This window comes from Psammomys obesus, unplaced genomic scaffold (assembly GCF_907164565.1).
Source record: "Psammomys obesus unplaced genomic scaffold, mPsaObe1.curated_primary_1811, whole genome shotgun sequence".
Taxonomy (NCBI): domain Eukaryota; kingdom Metazoa; phylum Chordata; class Mammalia; order Rodentia; family Muridae; genus Psammomys; species Psammomys obesus.
Genome location: NW_026596079.1, coordinates 16,813,952 through 16,836,174, shown reverse-complemented (window position 1 = coordinate 16,836,174; position 22,223 = coordinate 16,813,952). Strand labels below are relative to the sequence as shown.

The 22,223-nt window shown below is 40.3% G+C and overlaps 1 pseudogene; it reads left to right on the top strand.

Moving 5' to 3' along the window:
• The first annotated feature begins 1,207 nt into the window (after positions 1-1,207).
• On the top strand, positions 1,208-21,805 carry LOC129690824 (60S ribosomal protein L23-like; annotated as a pseudogene).
• Positions 21,806-22,223: the final 418 nt, after the last annotated feature.

Here is a 22,223-nt window from a genome sequence, read left to right as displayed (position 1 = left end):
AAACTAAAATATTAGGTGGGAGGGCTGGAATGTTGAGAAAATCTCCCAGGACCAAGAGTAAAATAAAAGAGTGAGGAAAATATTAATAACTAAGAGACGTATAAGTTCTAGCACTTATCGGATATCTGATTAGTAGGATTTCAAAATACACCAAGAGGAGAGTATGGAAATTACTTGAAAAAAATTAGATTAATGAATCCTAAAATTAAAGCAATCACTAATGCCACACTCAAAGACTACAAAGATACCTGTTATTTTTAAACAAAATCTCAATCCTTCAATTTTACTAATGAAGGCTCAGTAACCAGATGCTGGTGTGAAAATTTGCTAGCTCAGAGAGGCAGACTGAGCACCCAGACGACCTTCCTACTCTGCTGATATCCCAGAAGGACAAAGCCCCTTCTCCTTCTCCACTCTGTCTTAAAAACCCTTCAAACTGGATGTTCCTCCTTTTTACTTCCTGTGTGTCTCTCTGTCTGCCCTCTAGACTTCCTCTCACTCTCCATGTTTTTTTCCCAAGTTCAACTGATTGTCAACTGATTGCTTACTCCACTTCTTGACCTAAGGTTAACTTTATTTAATTCCATTTACAGAAAGCTCTTGATGTGTGTGCTAGGTTTGAGCCACATCCCAAGTACTTGTTTACAATAAACAGAAAGTTTTTGGATTAAAGGTGTGTGCTAGGGCAGAACCACACCACAATTAAAAAGAGTGTTTTTTTGTTTGTTTGTTTCAGTACACAATCTCCAGTTCAAGCATGACCAGATATTGTGCAACAGAAACCAGTACCTAGATAAGCCCTTCCAAATTTTCATAGACCCAATGATAAAGCTAGCTTGAGAGGGATAAAATAAAGATACCTCCTACAAAGGATCAAAACCCATAGTGACATCTAGGTGCTAGGAGACAGAACAGGGAAACTTTGAAGTTCTGAGAGGAAATGCCGGTGCATATTAGTAACATCAGTACATTGAGTATTCAATGTCAGGGCTAGGCAATGTTCTAAAGGCTTTAGGTAAATCATTCAATCTTTCCAACAATCAAACTTTCCCCTTCACTTTTTTGGAGACAACATCTCACTGTGTAGCTATCTGGCCTCTATCCTGAGATCCTCCTGCCTCAGCATCTCAGGCTCATGTATCACCATGACTGGATTCTACATTTTCTTGAAATACATAATATTGTTAATAGTACATGCCCCGTTAAGATGGTAGAATTGAGGTAGGATGGTTAAATTATTTTCTCTAAATACATACTCTGTCCAGCTAAATTACGAGAGTAATGAGGAGATAATTCAGATGTTCATGATCTTGAAAATAGAAAATATCTTTGAACATATCATTAAAATTTATCCCTTTTCCCTTTTGACTCTTTCTGGATGCTCAAGATGTTAAAGCGAGGATGGAGGATGGGGTGGGTTCTCTGGAGTGAAATTCCAGATTCCCTTGGCTCTTCCTGTAGGAGCTCTGATCTACTGTGCTCATAGAACAGGAGCCAAAAATTTGTATATAATTTCTGTGAAGGGAGTCAAGGAAAGGCTAAACAGACATCCTGCTGCTGGTGTGGGTGACAGGGTGATGGCCACAATTAAGAAAGGCAAAACACAACTAAGGGAAAAGGTCCATCCAGTACTGGTAATTTGACAATGAAAGTCATATCAAAGAAAAGATAGTGTTTCTTTATTTTGAAGATAATGCAGGAGTCATAGTAAACAATAAAGGTGAGTTAAAGTTTCCGCTATTACAGGTTCAGTTTGAAAGGAGCGTGCAGACTTGTGGTCCAGGACTGCATCCAATGCAGGCAGAATTGCATGGTTCTCCAGTGTATTTGTAAAAATATATTCATTAAAAAGTCTTTGCTCCAAAAATTTATTTTCGAACGACCAAAGACACTCATGTGCATACAACACCAAAAAAGGAATACTACAAGAAACAAAATGCAAGGAATTTCTGAGTTCAACAGTATAATGCGAAGAAATACCTGGATTTTAGCACTATGGAAGGTTTAGAAAGTAGCTCAGGTTAGCCCAAATTGTATTATCTTAATGGCAAGGAGTGATCATTTTGGAAATAAGAAAAAAGAAGCAACAGGAGAAATTTCAATCAAAACAGAGCCCTGTGCAAGCAAGGCAAGGCTCCCAGTGAAATGAACTAGTATGCAGGGAGATATGGTTCACCAATGTGGTGTGTATTTCCTATGTGATGTTCACGTCAAGAGGATCCATTTGATTTTAACCACTTGGATTTATTATTAAATAATTGATGACATTTATAGGACATTTATAGGATGGCAAGCTAAGAGCAGATTGGTTGCTTAAAGATAAACCGTGGCATTACGTTAAAAATACACATCACTACATAATCATAAGTTTGCAAAAGCTGTTTATTATTATTCAGTTTTTAGTATGTACGTAAGATATATTTATAAAATTAAAGGAAAAAATTTAAATATACTTTTTTGGAGATGACTACAGATAAGCACTGCCAATATGGAAATAATTGTGCTTTAGATGGAAATCAAAAGCGATGGGAGAGACTCAGGAGGAAGTGAGTTAGAATGAAGTGTAAGGAGATAAATTTCATTATCTTACATAATATGGATCAAGAGATACTGTGAAATCCATAGAATCCTTGGGGGTGTAGATGCTAAAACAGAATTAGGGACAGAAACAGCTTATGGCATAGCAGGAAGGAGGCAATGACTATGTAAAATGAAAGGGCTTGGAAACAGGAGTATGTAGGAAAGCCTTCAGATTGTCACGTAGATAAAATGTCTGAGAAAGAGAGGGGAGATGACAACAGTACCAGGCAGGTGAAGCCTCAGACTCTGATACATGGCCGACATTGTGTCAAGGACAAAGACTGCTCATCAGAGGAGTCTCACTTCACAGAAATGACATGAAATTTCTATCATATAGTCATCGATCAAGGGCAGATTGGTATTGGCTCCAAAACCAAAGAAAGCTGTGAACATGATGTAGCTCAAGACTATTAGTCAACTCCATATTTTGTATCAGTCAGCCCATGAGTTCATGTCAGAGATGGTTCCTGTTCCTATATTGGGGAACCCCCATGGACATTGAGCTGCCACGGGCTACATCTGTGCAGGGGTTCTAAGTTATCTTCATGCATGGTACTTGTTTGGAGTATCAGTCTCAGAAAAGACCCCTGTGCCCAGATATTTTGGTTCAGTTGCTTCCCTTGTGGAGCTCCTGTCCCCTCCAGGTCTTTCTATCTCCCCTTCTTTCATTAGATTCCTTGCACTCTGCAAAAAGTTTGGCCATGAATCCCAGCATATGTTCTGATACCCTGCTGGGTGGAGACTTTCAGAGTCCCTCTGTGGTAGGCTCCTGTCCTGTTCCCTGTTTACTCCTTCTGATGTCCATCTCATTTGCTTTTCTGAATGAAGACTGAGCATCTTACCAGGGTCCTCTTCCTTGATTAGCTTCTTTAGGTTCACAGATTTTAGGACATTTATCTTATATTATATGTCTAATATCCACTTATGAGCGAGTGTATACCCTGTGTGTCTTTCTGCTTCTGGGATGCCTCGTTCAGGATGATCTTCTCTAGATCCCACCCTTTGCCTGTGTTCATGTGGTACACGCGTGTGCATGTGAATATGCAAATGAAGGATAGAGATCAACCTCAGGCCTCGTTCTTTTTTTCCTTTAGTTAATTTAATTAATTCATTTTACATCCCAAATGTAGCCCCCTTCCTGCTCTCCTCCAGGTCTAACCCTGCCTACCTCTTCTCCCTACTCTGCTCCCTAGAAAAGAGGAGGACTCCTCCCCCCATATCAACCCAGCACAGCAAAAGTCACATTAGGACTGAGCACATCCTCTTCTCCTGTGGCCTGGTGAGGCAGCCCTGCCAGCAGGAAGTGATCAAACACCAGGCAAGAGCCTCCTTGTCAGAGACAATCCCTGCTCTCCTTAATAGGGAACCACATGAAGCCTGAGATGCCTATTGGTTACATCTGTGTAGGAGGCCTAGGTCGAATGCATGCGTGGTCCTTGGCTGGTGCTTCAGTCTTCACAAGCCCCTCTGGGCCCAGGTTAGTTGGCTCTGATGGTCTTCTTGTGGAGCTCTTGTTCCTTCCAGGTCCTTCTATCCTTCCTCCCACTCTTCCACAAGATTCCCTATGCTTCACCCAATGTTTGGCTGTGAGTCTCAGCATCTGTTTTGATCTGCTGCTGGGTGGGATCCTCTCAGAGGACAACTATGCGAAGCTCCTGTCTGCAAGCATACCGACATATCATTAGTAGTGTCAGGGGTTGGCTCCTCATTCGTTATTGAGTGTCATCCAGAGTGGTTTTTGAGACTGTTTCTTCCTTTACTTGCAACTCACTAATTAGGCTGGGTGGGTTGACAGCTAGCTCCAGGGATCCACTTGTTTTTCTTCTCACAGCGCTAGGATTTCTGGTGTGCCATGACACTTGGCTTTTATACAGGTGCTGGGCTGGAATTTGGATTATCAGGCAAAGTTGATACAGACTCCACCATCTCCCCAAGCCCTATCCTTCTGTTGTTTCAGTGGCTAAATCCATCTAAAGTCCTTCAAGCAAGATGATGACTGCCCCCACAAACTAGGAAAAACCTGCTTCTTTAATTCAGAGAGTGCCTAGTAACCTCTTTGGTCAGGGCTGACCTCTGCTTAGGAATCGTAGATCAGGTGAAGCCTCACCTGTATTCTTGCATACAGAGTCGAGGACCCTGTCTCCTACAGCAGGATGAGTTCCCCATGGCAAATGTGAATAAACACCAGGTAGGGCTCTAGAGCAGTGGTTCTCAACCTTCTTTAATGCTGCCACCCTTTGCTACAGTTCCTCCTATTGTAGTGACCCAGCCATATTTTTGTTGCTACTCCATAACTGCAATTTTGCAATTTTGCTAAAATCAAAGGGGATCTTGATCATTGCTACAGAACCTATAAGAAACAGAGGCAGGACTGTGCTGCAGGTCTGCAGGTAAATTCACAGTTATTTTGGGAAGAAAAGATCTATACAATTAATGACTGTACAATTAACTACACATTTTAGTATATTTTATGTAGTTTACTCTTTTCCCTTCCTTAATGTACACACAGTTTAAAACTCAGAAAGCAAACCTGTTGGTTGAATGGTAGACTAACCTTGTATCTAACTTTCTCTCATAAGAGAAAGGAAGAAGAGAGATATAGGAGCTTAAAATAAAGAGAGCAGGAAGGGGTACATTAGCTGACAGAGATTTTGAACAGATTTCTTCTTGAGAGAAGTCAATGGAAAAGTGGGTCAGAAAGGTCGGCTCTGGCCAAGCAAGAAAGATGCTGATCTGAGAAAGTAAGTAAGAGAGTGGGAGAGGCCTGTGGCTGTGGGTGGGTGCTTCAGAGGAAATTCCTGTGTAAAACAGTTGCCCTTGCTACAGGCCCTTTTCCGAGGAAGGAACATCACAGTTATGCATTTACTGTTCAGTAAAAAGAAACAAACAAATAAACAAAACCCAAGCAAACAAACATGAACCTCTAGAGACACCATATCCTTGGCATCGTTATGTTCTGACACTTAACAGTCCAGTAGGATAGATTCCTAACCCAGTGCCGGCTAGCTATCATTAGGAGAACAACAACTCACCTGTAGGCTTCAACTAGGGACATGAAGGTGCCAGATAATTGTTATATTTTCTCAACCTTCACTGCAAACTGAGAGCCATGAAGGAACTCCTGTATACTTGATAGAACCTCAGGAGAGAAAAGAAAAACAAAACAAAACAAAACAAAACAAAACATTATTCCCAAAGAAACAGACACAATTCAGGGAAAAGAAGGCTACTATAGAAAGACAGATCAAGTCTAGGATTTTCATTTCTATTAAGAGACTGAGCTAGCTATCGGATCAAAAAAGTAAATCAGATTCACATGAAGAAGGAGGCCAGAGAAATATAGGAAAGCTGGGAGTGAAGATTATAAAAATAAAGAAAAGGAAAGAATTTGTGTATGTGTTTGCGTGTACGTGTGTGTGTGAGGCAAGGAAGCAGGGAGAGACAGGAGAGTTAGTGAGACAGAGACATAGACAGAGATAATGTGGGAGAGATAAAGATAGAAAGACACATGCAGAGAGAGAAGAGAGAAAGAGGATGCCAGAGAAATTGCTGAGAGGGACAAGACTGGGCACAGAAAGTCAATGTTGGAGGTACACATCGAGATAGTATGAATTTTATAAAGAGAAATAAAATTCGGTGTTTCAATTATAAAATTATTGAAGAGTGAAAGTTGAATTACTAGGAGCATGCTAGGAAAAACATTAGTGGCATGGCTGCCTGTGGTGTTTTATCGAAGAATGGGGTATGCAAATCTCCACTACATACAACTTTGTGAAACACAAAGACAAGTTATTGATGTTTTATGTTGACAAGAAGAAACAAGAATCCAGGAAAAATGAGTGACACCTTTTAATATGTAAAGCATGGAGATTTTTGGTTTGGATGCAGCAGATGTTTGAAAATAGCAGAGTAGCTATACTGAAGACTTGCTTCATTAATTGTGAAACCAGGTAGGTTAGTCTATGCAGGAGGGAGCATTGAAGGCAAGTGTGGGTACAAAAAGCCATTGGCACAAACAAGTGCCATGGTGTAAAATATCTTGAAACTGGTTCTGAAAATACAGAGTTGACCTGACTGGAAAAGTTGAAGATTACATTGGTATAAATTTGCCAAGATCATAGCTGATAAAAAACAAAACAAAACAAAAACAAAAACAAAAACAAAAAAAAACAAAAACAAACCCAATCCTGAGCTGGGCATTGCTGGCACATGCTTTCAATCACAACATTGGGGAGGAAGAGGCAGAGGTGGTTCTCAGAGTTTGAAACCAGCCTCATCTACAGAGTGAATTTCAGGACAGCCAGGGCTATACAGAAAAATCCTATCTCAAGAAAACACACACACACACACTTACACACATACATAACTCTGAGCAAAATCACAAATACTAATGAAACATCTCTACGCTCTGGCTGTGTTCCCCAAATCCCAATCCCCAAATCCCAGCAGTGGCTGAAAAGAGAAGGCTAACAGATTTTAAGCACATGGAGTTCAATGGATGTTCCTCCTCATATCAGAAAGTAAGTGAACAGTGATGGGAAAAGCCAGAACTGAGGCTATCAATGGTTCCTCAATTTATCTGTTATTGTTATGCACATGAGAAAATGTGTACAAGCAGTTTAATACTTTCAAAAGGATTCAATATACACTCTTCTACAGGTGAACCCAGACTGGAAAAAGTTGTAACTTTTGGGGATTTCTGCTCACGATTGCATATAATTCTCCTTAATATCTTGGGGATTATAATGCTTTTGGCATTTAATTCTCTACTCAATGTCAAGTCTGTAATACATATTCCTAGACTAAGACATTTGCTCTCCATGACTGGGATGCTTATATACCTTTTCTTTTAACTTCATGGTTGCTGAATCTTTAAAAGAGGAGTCACCAACGCTCAGAATAGTGTAAATACATTTAGCCTTCACAAAGTCATGAGTGTCTAGAGAAAAGAGGGAGATTGGGGTGATAAGAATTGATGCTTTTCTTTCTGTGAATAGCTAACTTGGTTGGAAGATATGAATTACACACACACACACACACACACACACACACACACACACACACACACACACTCTTATAGTACTGAAGAGTGATAGTAAAGCAGAATGATCCTTAGCCACCCCTGTAAGATTCCAGTCTCCTTTCTAGGAAGTTGCATCACTTCAACTGTTTGAATTCGCCCCATTTTGATGTCGATGTCCATACTCCTATGTAAAGTCAACTTCGGGTTTCAGTCCCACATCCCTTTTTGAGTTACAGTCTCTTACTGGTCTGGAACTTGTCAAGTAGGGTAGGCTCACAGGCCGGTGAGACCATACAGTTCCACAGGCCTTTGCCGTCTCAGTGCTGGGATTACACGTGCATGCCATCATGCCCAAATGCTTTTTGACATGGGTGCTGGAAATTAAACACTGCTCCTCACACTAGCCTTGCAACCACAGTACTGACTGAGCTGTCTCCTCTGCTCAACTGTTAGTTCTTAAGGGAGAAAGGAGATACTAATAGAGTCTTATCTGAGAGGAATGCTATTTTACAGAGTTCTTTCACTTACTGTATTTCATATCACCTTCATGAAGATTTATGGTTCTTGGCAGCCTTTGCATTTTAAAGATTGAAGAACCAAGTAGAGAGGATAAATAGTCCCCATATCCTATGGGTTTGAAAGTACAGATACCATAGTCCACATCTTCATTGCCAGAACCTCACGTGTGGATTAAAGCCATATCTTCTGTTTTTATTTTTACTTCTTGGCATCAATAGTTCAGAAATACTGGCCATTGGAGCCTGTTGGGATGGTAAGGAACTTTGTTTTAATCTAAAGTCCTAGTATATTCCCAGGGTTCCCTTCACCCTGAGCTTTGTCAGTTCACGACATTTCTAATGCTGAGGCACTTTCATACAGCTTTTCATATTGTGGCAACCTCCAGCCATAAAATTATTTCATTGCTACTTCGTAATTATAATTTTGCTACTCTTATAAATTGTACTGTAAATATCTGCTGTGCAACCCCCGTGGAGGTCAAGAAACACAAGCTGAGAACTGGTTTAAGAACAAGTAGATCCACAGGGAACTCTAGTCCCTTCCCTGCAGCTTCTGTGTCCTACTCAACTTTCACCTTCCATGTCTTAGAAATACCGTTTATGGAGAGTTGAAGTTTGACCTTCACCTTTTTCAAGTATCTTCCTGTCATCTGGGACCGGTTTTTTTAGAGTTGACTTTTACAGAGTGTGAATGTCCCTGTGACATTCAGATTTACATTTCTGGGCTCTTAGATCTTGTGGGATTTGTGGTGTGATGATTGTTCTCAAAAGGACATGTCACTTTCTGTAGATTTGTAGAGATGGCATTTCAGCTTCCTTTCACGGTTCTGGAATTGGACTCTGATTGACAATTTGTTCTTTGAAGTAAAGCACAGATTCAGAATGAACTGTTTCCTGTCCACTTACATACCACATTAAACCCTTTCCATATTTCTTATTGTCCATTCCAATCAGATCGCATTGGTTTTGGCCAATGAAAGGCTTAAGGCAGGACTGTGATTGAGAAGTTCCGCTTGCATTTTTGAAATCTCCTTCCCTTTACTGGCAGTGGACTATTTATATACTAAAATTACTAATCCCCCAAATGGCTGGCACATGTTTTTTTATATTCAGAAGAATATCACAAACGTAGTTGATTAATAGACCTTCATTCATTTGTATTATTTTCAGAATGTTAATTATAGAATGTAGCAAAATAATGTTAGATAAAAGTGTCCTATAGTAAAAGGAGTGTAGTTTGATTCATATACTGTTATCTATTTAATTAGATATTCTTCTTAGGTTTATTTTATCTGTGAATGTTTTGCTTACATGCATGTGTTTCTAAGTGCACAGTGTGCATGTGTGATCTCTGGTGCCCTCAGAGATCAGAAGAGGGCATTGATCTCCTGTGACTGGAGTTATAGATGGGTGTGAGTTGCCATGCGGGTCCCAAGAACTGAACACAAATTCTCTGCAAGAGCAACAAGTGATCTTAACTCCTGGTGCTTATTTTCTTTAAGATGATAAATGACATTCATACAACCCAGGTAGGTCTCTCTCTCTCGCCCTTTCCCTCTCCCCCTCCTTCCATCTCTCTCTCTGTGTTTGTAACATACACAATGGGAATGTCTTTTGTTACAGTTTTCAACTGGAATGTCTCTTAAAGGCCCTTGTGTTGAACGTTTGGTTCTCAGTTTGCCATTACTGGAAGGAGGTAGGACCTTTAAGAAGTGGGACCTAGTAGTAGGTCTTAGACCAATGGAGCATATCCTGAGTGCGTTTGTGGAATTTTTTTTCTTGCTTCCTGACTTCATGAGAACAGTATGCTTTACCATATTACCCTGTCTTGATCTTTGCCTCACTATAGAACCAGAGTGACCAGAACTCGTGACCATAGACTACAACTTCTGAAACTGACCTATAGGAACAAACATTTTCACCTTTATAGCTTTATTTCAAGATTTACAAAAGACAGTAGGATACTTGGAAGCATCCAGGATATGATACCCACTGAATACATTGTAGTCACTATAGTTCTGTGATAGCTGAAGTGCTATAAATTAAATATCTAATAGAGTTCATAGTAGGTAAGAGATGATTGTGTATCCCAAATGCAGAAGTAAGCCATAACTGAACTGTCTAGCCTCATTTTCAATCTCACATAAAAATTACTGAGCAACAGTGCATTCCATTTTAACCAGATGTACCCATGGAGCTGGCAAGGCATCAGCAGGGTCAACAGCAATTATTTTGCTGCTGTGATCCTGACTTGAGAGCACTCTTCTACTTGTCATTCCTCATTTGCTGCATTTACAAAGCCCAGAGTCTTGGCTTTCACCCCAGTCACACTGCTGGGATTGGATCCCCTTCCTTTCCACTGCCACACACAGCAAGACTATTGATGTCTTGCCTACATAAGCATTGTCACATTCCCTCAGTGGCTTTGACACTAGCTGGGATCTTGTACTATAATTGAGACATTATCCAAGCGTAGTCATCCATCCAACTACACTATTACCAATGGACAGTTACATCTGAATCTTATTCATTGGACCAGCTATCTATTTAGAAAGGTTTAATATAAAAATTAAAAATGTTTTTTGATATTTTCTTTTTTAAAAAGATGTCTATCTATCTATCTATCTATCTATCTATCTATCATCTATCTATCTATCTATCTATCTATCTATCTATCTATCTATCTATCATCTATCTAGTATTCTGCCTGCATGTGTGCCTACATGTCATAATAGGGCACCAGGTATCATTAGATATGGTTATGAGCCACCATGTGGTTGCTGGGAATTGAACTCAGGACCTGTGGAAGAACAGCCAGTCCTCTTAACCTCTGAACCATCTCTCCAGCCCTGTTTTTTTGATATTTTCTTACATGAATACTATATTCACCTTTCTCCCCCCACCAACTTCCATGTTCCCCCACTATTTCTCAAATTCACGACTTCTTTGTTAATTATTGTTACATATGTACATATATGTAATATATATATCTATATATATCTATAAATACAGCCTGCTGAGTCTATTCAGCATTGCTTATATTTGTTTATGCTTAGAGCCAAATACTTGGGTTTTGATAACCTATCAGGGAGTTTGCCTCTAGGTAAGACTGATTCTGTTTCTGTCAGTTATTACCTGCCTGCAGCCTTTACCTAGGGACAGGACCGTGTGGCATTTTCTTCATTTAGACTGGCATGTCAGCTGATTATAATCTTACATTCATGTCTTTTTCTCTGTCTGTCTGTCTGTCTCTCTCCATGTGCATGCACATGTGTGTATGTTTATACACGCACGGGTGCTTGTATAACTCAGAAGTTGTTAGAGCCCCTGGAATCACAGGCAGTAAGAATAAAATTTTGGTCCTCTGAATGAGTAACTAATTCCCTTATCTCCTGAGCCATATTTTCAGTGCCTTGATGCTTATATTACAATAACTGACTTGCAACTATGTTTGGGTAGTTGAAACACACATATTGATCAAATGACTTCCCTCTTTCACCGAGAATGGGCCTTCATCTGGCCAGTTTTTTTTTTTTTTTTCTTTTACCGATCTGCTTTGAAGTGCCAGCTGTTGACTGCTACCAGCATCCCAGCAAGTTATGCTATGGAGGTTTTTGGAGCACTGACACATGGTTTTAAATCTTGTAAAAGGCTATAAACTGGATGCCAGTTGAATTTCTTTTTTTTAAATCAACATTTAAATTTTTTTATTTACACTTCATTATATATCCTGACTGAAGCCTCCTCCCTCAACTCCCCCAGTCCCACCCGCCCTCCCTCTGCCCCTCTATCCTCTTCCCCTAGTCCACTGAAAGGGGGAGTTCTCTATCATTTCCATCTGCCCGTAGCTTTTAAGTCTCATCTGGACTGTCTGTATCCTCTTCCTTCATGGCCTGTTAAGGCCACACCACCAGGGGTGAGTGATCAAAGAGCAGGCAACAAGAACCTTCACAGATCCACACTGAGAGCTAAACTATAGTAGAATGTGGCCACAATTGCTTTCCATAACTGATTCTTCTTCACCTTCAGTTCCTTGCTATACCATGTTCTGCACATTATACAAGACAGTCTGAAAGGTCACCATTGAGGACTTCTTGGGACAATGCTGTGATGTGACTACTGTATGTTATCTTATACCCAAGTTGTCTTGCACAGAGAGCTTTGCATCTTATTGTTGAGTGAAGCATGGGCTACTCTAGTTGGAAATAGGTTTCTCTAGGGTGGTTGTGTAATGAATAGCACAGTTCTTTGCTTTTAATCCTATCGTTATTGTTTAATTAATTGCTCTCTGAGAGACTGCTTTCCTGGCATAGCAGCTGGTATTTAATGGAGACCTTTAAGATCTTATGATTTAACCCACATTCATTTCAAAGATGAAGAAACAGGTGTGGGTCTGCTGAGGCTCCACAGCTCATTCTTCACAGAGCCAGGGCAACACTGCATGTTTGCAAGAACTTTGAGGTCTCATTTGAGTACTAATGTGAACTAATTTCAGTATGGCATGGCCCTCAGGTATGGAATCCTGGCCCCTTGTCAACATTCCGAGAGGTCAAGATTTATGAGGGTTTGCTGGGCAAGCTGGTACCATTCTTATATTATCATTTTGCATCAGAGAACGCAAGACTCTTGACATTGTTTCAATTAATTCTGAAGGGCAAGTGGAGGGCTTGAAGTCAAATCTCAGATGGGAGTCAGTGATACTTCAGTTTCCTAATTTTAGCCCTGGATACACTGTCTCTTTTCCTGCTTTGTCCAGGATTTCCTTTGAGATGCCAACCAAAGAGCAGGCAGTCACTGGGGCTGACAGTGCTGCTCTCCTTGCTCATCTTAATCCTGTGCTTAGTGGGTCCTGGGTTCCTCAGAATGGCAGCATGCAGATGGCCCCATGTGTGGACAGTGCTCTGACATCTTCTTAAGAGATGAAAGCATTTTGGATGTGGGTTACTTTTCTAGACTCTCTCTCTTCCTCTCCACATGTGTCACCTGATTTTGATACTCCCCGCTTGCCAGCCTTGTGTTTATTTCTTTTCTGGACACTTCCATGACACGACCAACATTGTTTCCAAGTCCTCTCCTGGTGGCTTCTGGAAGCAGCTATGGAATCGGTTTCTGTCCTCTGATGTCTTTTTTGCCCATTCAACCTGTATTCAATGGTCAGGCCATTTCTGCCAAGACACTCCTAGTTAGAGATGTGTTTCAGTAGATGGAGAAGTGGTTTGGAATTGGATGGACCTACATTTTACCCCTAGATTTGCTACTGTCTAAGCCAAGTTATTTTATTTCTCAGAGCATCATCTTCCTCATATTAACAGTCTCTACCTCAACAGGATGCTCTATGGATTAAATACAATAAAACCTTTGCTAGGGAAATATATTCTTTCTTTCTTTCTTTCTTTCTTTCTTTCTTTCTTTCTTTCTTTCTTTCTTTCTTTCTTTCTTTCTTTTCTTTCGTGCCTGATATGGTCTGTCTTAACTTGTATTTCTCCTAAAAGGAACCTGTCATTATGTTTTCTGAAGGCACTCAGAGGGAAGGGAATGCAGAATAAGATGTAGAAGGGAGAGAGAGAGAGAGAGAGAGAGAGAGAGACAGAGAGAGACAGAGAGAGAGAGAAACAGCATCACCACTTTTACATGGGTTGTCATTATGGGCAACTGGAATTCAATACCACTCTCTGGAAACCCATTGACAAACTACAGGGCATCCACACCAGACTTGCTTCATTGAGGGTTCAAGAAGGTTAGGATGTTTGTCCACCAACTTGAACCCTCTATGATTAAATATTGTTCTTAGGATTTAACTTTACTGAACCTCTGGTCTTCCCCATATGCATTGTTTGCTGGGAAAACACCCAGTCTAAAGGATGATGTAAGCCGACTATAGGCATGTGGGTAGGCCTAAGAGTTCATTCTGGACACTGACAGTGTCTGTTCCCTAGGTACTAGACACTAGTGATGTTGTTAATTAGTTTAGCTCCTATTAAATTGAGACAGTTGAACAGAGACAAGGCATAGATGCTTGGTTAGAGTAAGGCCCTTCGTCAGGAAATGGAAGTGCTGTTCATTTAGATCCTTAACATCTGGAGTCAATCTCAGATGGGCTGAGTTGGATATATCCACGGGAGCTCTGTGAGACTCACACACTATATTCAGGTAAAGGAATGCCTTCTCTCAGCCTGTGCATCTGTCTGCTTTGTTAAGGCCTGACCTCACTAGAGTGAGACCTTACCAGAGAGGCCTTTTCTTCTTTCTACTCTCACCATCAATTCTATTGTTTTTACTGCCTCAGCACATTCAAGAACACCACAATTGTGCCAGTCCTCAAGACAGACCATGTTTGTCATGCTTCCCTTCACTGTCTCTCTCTTAGCTCTATTCATCTTTAACAATAGGGCCTTCCCCACACCAGCTTAGAATCATTTCTCCAGGGACCTAGCTTACTGACATACTACTTCCTTCTTATCTCTTCTTTCATCCTTCAATTTCCAATATAATCTTTATGTAATCTTGAAAACAGGTTTCCTATTTATTTTCTCTGTGTCTGTTATAGGCAGATGATCCCTTTTCATATACGCTTAATCCCCTTGATCCTTTAGCTCTCATATTGTTTATCTCCTGTATCAAGGTGAAAGTCTTGCTTTATTTGTCCTAAATATATTTAGTTGATTGGCTGCAAGAACCACATTTGCTTTTCTCCCTGCTGACTCCCTAATGGGCAACCAAACAATTCACTTTATTTCAGCAAATCGGTGTTGGGGGTGTGTGCCAGTCTTAGCCATATGCAAGCTAGAAGAAGCAGAAAATGAAGGAGAGTCTGGCTTATAGAAAGAGTGCTCCATCATGAAACAATTACGTAAGTTGACATCCAGCTAATGTTTCATCTCATACATTGTACTATGATGATTTATTGTACTGGAATGATTTAGATGCAGAAAGCATTTTGGACTGAAGGAAGGGCACCTTGTCATGTTGAGACTCTCGAAGATCATATTCTTGTGTGATGAATGTCAGAAAGAACTAAAAGGAGCCAAGAAAAACATTTTACTCCTGATAGTAGCATATTATGGTGGAAGGATACAGATTCAAATAATCAGGTGAAAAATGCCTAAGGAAAGAGCAGGTAGAAGGTTCTAGCTATCCTCTCTCTCTTTCAAAGATACCACATCAAAGTCTACCTTGACTTTGCTCATGATTCCTTGTGCTGTGTCTCTTCTACTATGGATCCAACCAGAGTCCGTAGGCCCTGATTGAAGACTCAGTTCATCATTGTCCTTTAGACAGGTTGCTGAGTTTATAAAAAATTAGACCAGATGACAGTAGCAGGCTTGCTTGAATTTATATTTATTCTTCTTCTTCCAAAGTAGAGAAGATGTATTGGCGAAGACATGTATTTGCTTTGCTTAGTTTCTCCTCGTGAAAGTTGTTTCTATACTCCTCTGCTTATGTTACCTTTTCAGCTAGAGAGCACCAGCACTTCATCACAAAATTGATGGCAGACTACAGGTGACCCTCCTTGTTCACAAAGTTTGGCTCAGACTCATTTTTGAGTGGTTTTGCCGATTTCACAAAGTTGAATAACCACAGAAAACAAAAGTTCACTTTTCAGAATATAGGAAGCCATCTCTCTGAACCTATACAAGTGAATATGATCCACACTTAAAAAAAGATGCAAAGCAAGCATCCAAAATGTCCACAGTTTGTAGCAGCTTTATTTGTAATAGCCAGAACCTGGAAACAACCCAGATGTCTATCAATGGAGGAATGGATACAGAAATTGTAGTATTTTTACACAATGGAATACTACTCAGCAATCAAAAAGGAGGAAATCATGAAATTTGCAGGCAAATGGTGGGATCTAGAAAAGACCATTCTGAGTGAGGTATCCCAGAAGGAGAAAGACACACATGGAATATACTCATATAGACCTATAAGATATGATAAACATAATGAAATCTATACACCCAAAGAAGATAAACAAGAAAGAAGACCCAGGGTAAGATGATCAATCCTCACTTAGAAAGACAAATGGGATGGGCCTTGGACATAGGAGAAAACAAGTAACAGGACAGGAGCCTACTGCAGAGGGCCTCTGAAAGACTCTACCTAGCAGTGTATCAAAGCAGATACTAAGACTCATAACCAAACCTTTGGCAGAGTGCAGGGAATCATATGAAAGAACGGGAGTTAGTATGACATGGAAAGGATAGGAGCTCCACAAGGACCAAATATATCTGGGCACAGGGTCTTTTCCGGGACTGATACTCCACCAAGGACCATGTATGGATATAACCTAGAACCTCTGCTCAGATGTAGCCCGTGGTAGCTCAGTAACCAATTGGTTTCCCATAGTAAGGGGAACAGGGACTATTTCTGACAGGAACTCAATGGCAGGCTCTTTGACCTCCCCACCCCCCAAGGGAGGAGCAGTCCTGCTAGGCTACAAAGGAGGACTTTGCAGCCAGTCCTGAAGATACCTGATAAATCAGGGTCAGATGAAAGGGGAGGAGGTCCTCCCCAATCCATGGACTTGGAAAGGGGCAGGGAGGAGATGAGGGAGGGAGGGTGAGAGTGGGAGGGAATGAGGGAGTGGGATACAGCTGGGATACAGAGTTAATAAAATGTAACTAATAATAAAAATAAAAAATAAAAAAAAATTTCCACAGTAATGGCAACTTTGGTGGAATAAATGTGTGGTTTCTCATGTAAATCCTAACATGCCCATAACAAAATGGGATGGCCTGCTGACCGTCTCTTTTCTGTTTGCAGCAACCTTGAAGAAGGTTCAGGAGTCCCGACCGTTGGAATACATAAGCTTTATGTTCTATTTTGATTTGACTGATACAGCCCTAAGTTCCCAAAATACACTACAATTTTTCCCTCACGATTTCTCCTCTTTAGGAGAGTGAGCATGAAAGGTCTAATAGGCGTAGCAAAACACCCGACTTGGTATTTTGTTGCTGTGCAGCAGTCAAACCCCCTGATATAGAATCAGAGGCTTACATAATTACAAAACTCTCTAAAGGGTGAACACTGCAGAGTCTCCTATGAAAGATTCTCTTTAGCAATCAGTATTCTTTTATCACAGGCCAGACTGGATTAGATGCATCTATGGAGAATTACAAGAATTTGCAATGATGTTCTTCTGTTAATACGCCTTCGTTTGCATTCCTCTGGTGCTCTGAACGTGAAAGCCACAGATAGCTCTTGCTGGTAATGCTGCTTTTCATTTTGGCCACAGAGGAGACAACACAAAATCCCGACAAGTAATGATAACCCATGAAGGTTAACCACAAAGCAAGTTTCCCCACTATCCCCTGACCCTGCGTGGATCAACTGTAAAAATCTATCTATTGAAGATTATTAAAGATAAATACATCTTGTGAAAAAACTGTTTCTTGAGAGTTGTCTGGGTTTAAAGAAAGCAATATTGATTTATTTAGTTCTAAATCCAATATGATATGTGTTAATCATCTTCTGTAGCAGACACTTCAAAGGAAGAAAAAAAGACACTTAAAAAATGAGACTTTACAACTTGGGATGTCTCAGACTCGCATCCTATATGTAAACTTTCAGGCTGTGGCTGTATCAATTTGGTTTTTTTAAATTTATGTAATGAGTTGACAAGCTCCTGGGGCCCCTTTGATCTGGATCTGTTAATTATCTAATATAATTACCCGGGAAACATCTGTGCCTTTTTCCTGCTCCACACCAGGAAAGAGCTGCATTTGCTCAGCATGTAGAAAATGCTATTGTTTCCATAAAAATATACATGTCTATATAAGCACAAAGTAATATTTAAGTGTCTAATGACTTTTCATGTTTTATTCTTTTGTTGTCTATGTGTGGTGCATCTACATGTTCCTGTGTATGTGTGTGGGTGTGTATGGCTGTGGAGGTCAAGTGTGACATCAGGTTTCTTTGTCAATGGCTCTGTGCTATATGTTTTTGAGACAAAATTCCTCCATGAGTCTGGAGCTCACTGATTTGTTTATGTAGGCTGCTCAATGTTCCAAGCATTGCTTCTCACCAACATTGGGATTACAGATGTGAACAGTCATATTTTATGTAGGTTCTGGGGATATGAATTTAGATACTCAAAGGTGTATGCCAAGCACTTTTCCAGGCTAAGTCATCCCACCAGCCCAGAGCTTTCAATTTTAAATGTTTATTTCTATTACCAACAGCTAATTATATGATTTATACAGCTCTAAATGAAGAAGATACACTGTTCTTTTGTATATATCACGGTAAAGTCATGGAAATAAGTATACTTTAATCTGCTCTCTGGAATGATATATAAAAACAAATATTAACAGGAGAGAAGTCACCCTTACTTTGCTGTGCTGTCCTTTCCTGTCACCATCAGCTTCTTGCTTTGAGCTAGGTTCTTCCATTTTATAACATAAGAGAGAAACAAGGGTTGTTTCCAGCTTCTGGCTATTACAAATAAAGCTGCTACAAACATGGTTGAGCAAATGTCCTTTTTGTGTACTTGTGCCTCTTTTGGGTATATGCCTAGGAGTGGTATGGCTGGATCTTGAGGAAGCGCTATTCCTAGTTGTCTGAGAAAGTGCCAGATTGATTTCCAGAGTGGTTGTACCAGTTTACATTCCCACCAGCAGTGGAGAAGGATTCCCCTTTCTCCACAGCCTCTCCAGCATGTGTTGTCCCTTGAGTTTTTCATCTTGGCCATTCTGATGGGTGTAAGGTGAAATCTCAGGGTTGTTTTGATTTGCATTTCCCTAATGGCTAATGAGGTTGAGCATTTCTTTAAGTGCTTCTCTGCCATTCGATATTCCTCTACAGAGAATTCTCTCTTTAGCTCTGTTCCCCATTTTTTAAGTGGATTACTTGGTTTATTGCTTTTCAGCTTGTTTAGTTCTTTATATATATTGGATATGAGTTCAACCCAGATGCCCCTCAACTCAAGAATGGATGCAGAAACTGTGGTACATCTATACAATGGAGTATTACTCAGCAATGAAAAATAAGGAAATTATGAAATTTGCAGGTAAATGGTGGGACCTGGAAAGGATCATCCTGAGTGAGTTGTCCCAGAAGCAAAAAGACACGCATGGTATATACTCACTCATATAAACATACAACATAGAATAAACCCACTAAAATCTGTACATCTAAACAAACTAAGCAAAAGAGAGGACCCTAACTAAAATGTTCAATCCCCATCCTGAAAGGCAAAGAGGATGGACATCAGAAGAAAAAGAAAATAGGAAACAACCTAGTAACCTGCTACAGAGGGCCTCTGAAAGCCAGAAGAAAACAGGAAACAACCTTGAAACCTGCCAAAGAGGGCCTCTGAAAGCCTCTGCAGTATAGACTGTCAAAGCAGATGCTGAGCCTGATGGCCAACTGATGGGCAGAGTAAATGGAATTTTATGTAAGAAGTGGGAAATAGTAAAAGCTGGAGGGGACGGGAACTCCACAAGGAGAGCAACAGAACAAGATAATTTGAACACAGGAACTTCCCAGAGACTCATACTCCAACCAAGGACTATTCGTGGAGATAACCTAGAACTCCTGCACAGATGTAGCCCATGGCAGTTCAGTGTCCAAGTGGGTTACATAGTAATGGGAAGAGGGACTGCCTCTGACATAATCTGATTGGCCTGCTCGTTGATCACTTCCCCGAGAGGGGGGAGCAGCCTTATCAGGCTGCAGTAGAGGACAATGCAGCCACTTTTGATGAGAACTGATAGACTGAGATCAGAAAGAAGAGGAGAACCTCCCTTATCAGTGGACTTGGGGAGTGGCATGCATGCAGAAAGGGGAGGGAGGGTGGGATCGGGAGGGGAGGAGGGAGGGGCTTATGGGGGGATACAAAATGAATAAAGTGTAATTAATAAAAAATTAAAAAAAAAAGAGAGAGAAACAGGCCCCAAATGGAAAACAACCTTTTCTCCTACCTACCTCTTCTCAGAGTCCCCTCTCTTTCCACATTGTCACTGTGCTCTTCTGTGATTTTTTCCTGTATTCTCTCATCAGAAGGACACATTTTGATCCATTTAATAAAAGAGAAGGCTTATATAGCAATGTAAACTTTGGGAGCTATGAATCATTGTGATACTGTACAAAGCTGCCCACTACACACAGATTGTATCTTGATAACTTAATGAACGTCAGGTACATACTCTATTTCGTCTCTGTCAGCTCTCTTCGGTTGTACTTTGTAAGAAACTCAATTAGCATTTTTTGTACCTTGCTCTTTGTATATGCTGATCCCCACTTATTTTTTAAAAACAACATTTATATATTTACTGTATGTGTGTATAGACACACATATCCATAGCACACACGTGGATCAGAGGACAATGGCAGACTTGGTTCTCTCCTTCCACCATGTGCATCCTGGGGATGGAACTCAGGTCATCAGACTTGGTAGCAGAGGCCCTGTCCTGTTGATCTGTTTTACTTGCCCTGATCCCTAATTTTATATGCTTGTCTCTGTTTTTTATTACAACATCTTTGTGTTCTTGTGGTTTATCACTGTTTCCACCAAGCTTCCCTTAAGTCCAACAGGAACTCTTCATCTTTCTTTTTTTCCTCTGTACTCCAATTTTTCTTTGCACATTAGTCTTTCCAGCAAATTGTTGTGTCTCATTCAACTTATATATCTTCTCATGTGGTTTTCCTCCTGACTGTTATTTCTTTGATTACAACAATCAAGTTTTAATTATTCTTCCATTAAGGTTTAGTTCAGAGTAAACACTGGAAAGGTATTTGTGTGTGTGATGGGATAATTGAAGGAGTTGGTGACTACACTATATTTCTAATCTTTCACTTTTTTCTGAATAGCTGGATGAGTACCTGCTATGTGCTGCTTGCTGTGAGAGAGTCACTAATTCTCCTTTACAAGGCAGACATTGTTTCTCTTGTCTTAACGATATGGAAGTTGAGGTTTAAATGAGGTTAATTAACTTTCTCCACCCTCTTTTCCTTTGCTCTCTTCCAGCTCATGGAGTCATTAAACACAGGTCTGGTCAACAGCAGAAATGCAATTGGAAGCCAGCTGGTGTGGCTGGTGGAAAAAGTTTCTCCTCCTCCACTTTCTTTTTCCCCTCTTTTGATTAAAAACATACCACAACAGCTGGTACATCCTATTATTCTTAATTACCATTTTCTTTTCTGCTCTTTTGTGCTCAGGACTGAAGGTAATACAAGTTCAGCTGGTACCTTGCAACCTTCAGGCTACAGACATAAGGATGGATGGCAGACATATTCAGGAAGAACAGCTAGATAAAAGGAGTCTAGGGTCCTAATGACGTCTATGAACAACTGTAGCAGTCCACAGCTCTTGGTTCTATGAGAAAAATCAGTCTTTCTGTTAGCACGGCTCTATTGTTCCTCTCAGTCAACTCTTAACTGGCATTGCTACTTAGTGGTAGACAACTGACTCAGACCCATGTGCCTTTCCTTGTTATTACCTAATTGTTATTACCTCCATTTTGCCATACTCCTTTTTCATATCACACAATCTCTGACTCAAGTTTATCTAATATTAACAATAGGAAAAAGACCTTTGGCACTAATCAGGCAGTCCTATTCATAGCTTTAAGGACTAGCTGTACTTTTGCTGTTCACTTTTGCACAGATAGATGTTTGCGGTGATGAAACAATCAAAGAAAGCTTCAGATATGGGGCAGACTATATGATAAGTCGCAATGAATAGTCAGAATTTGGAAACAGCTCTGAGAGGGCAGAGGTTGGCTTTACATATATCAGTGGTTCTCAGCCTTTCTAATGCTGTCACTCCTTAATACAGTTTCTCATGTTATAGTGTGCCTCAATCAGAAAATTATTTCATTACTACTTCATAACTGTAATTTTGCTACTGCTATGAATCATAACATAAATATGTGATATTCACAGTGTCTGATCTGTGACCCCCCCAAAAAGGTCCCCACAGGTTGAGAACCACTGTCCTATATAGAGGAAAATGAGCATAAGCATCATTGGTGAGGCAAAGAACAATGGTATGTTTTTTTTGTCTACCCTTTCTTTATAATGCTCACTGTTGGAAGAACATACAACTTTTCAGCGTCTTTGGCAGAAAGTTTTAGAAGTCATTACATTGTAGTTGGTTAAGG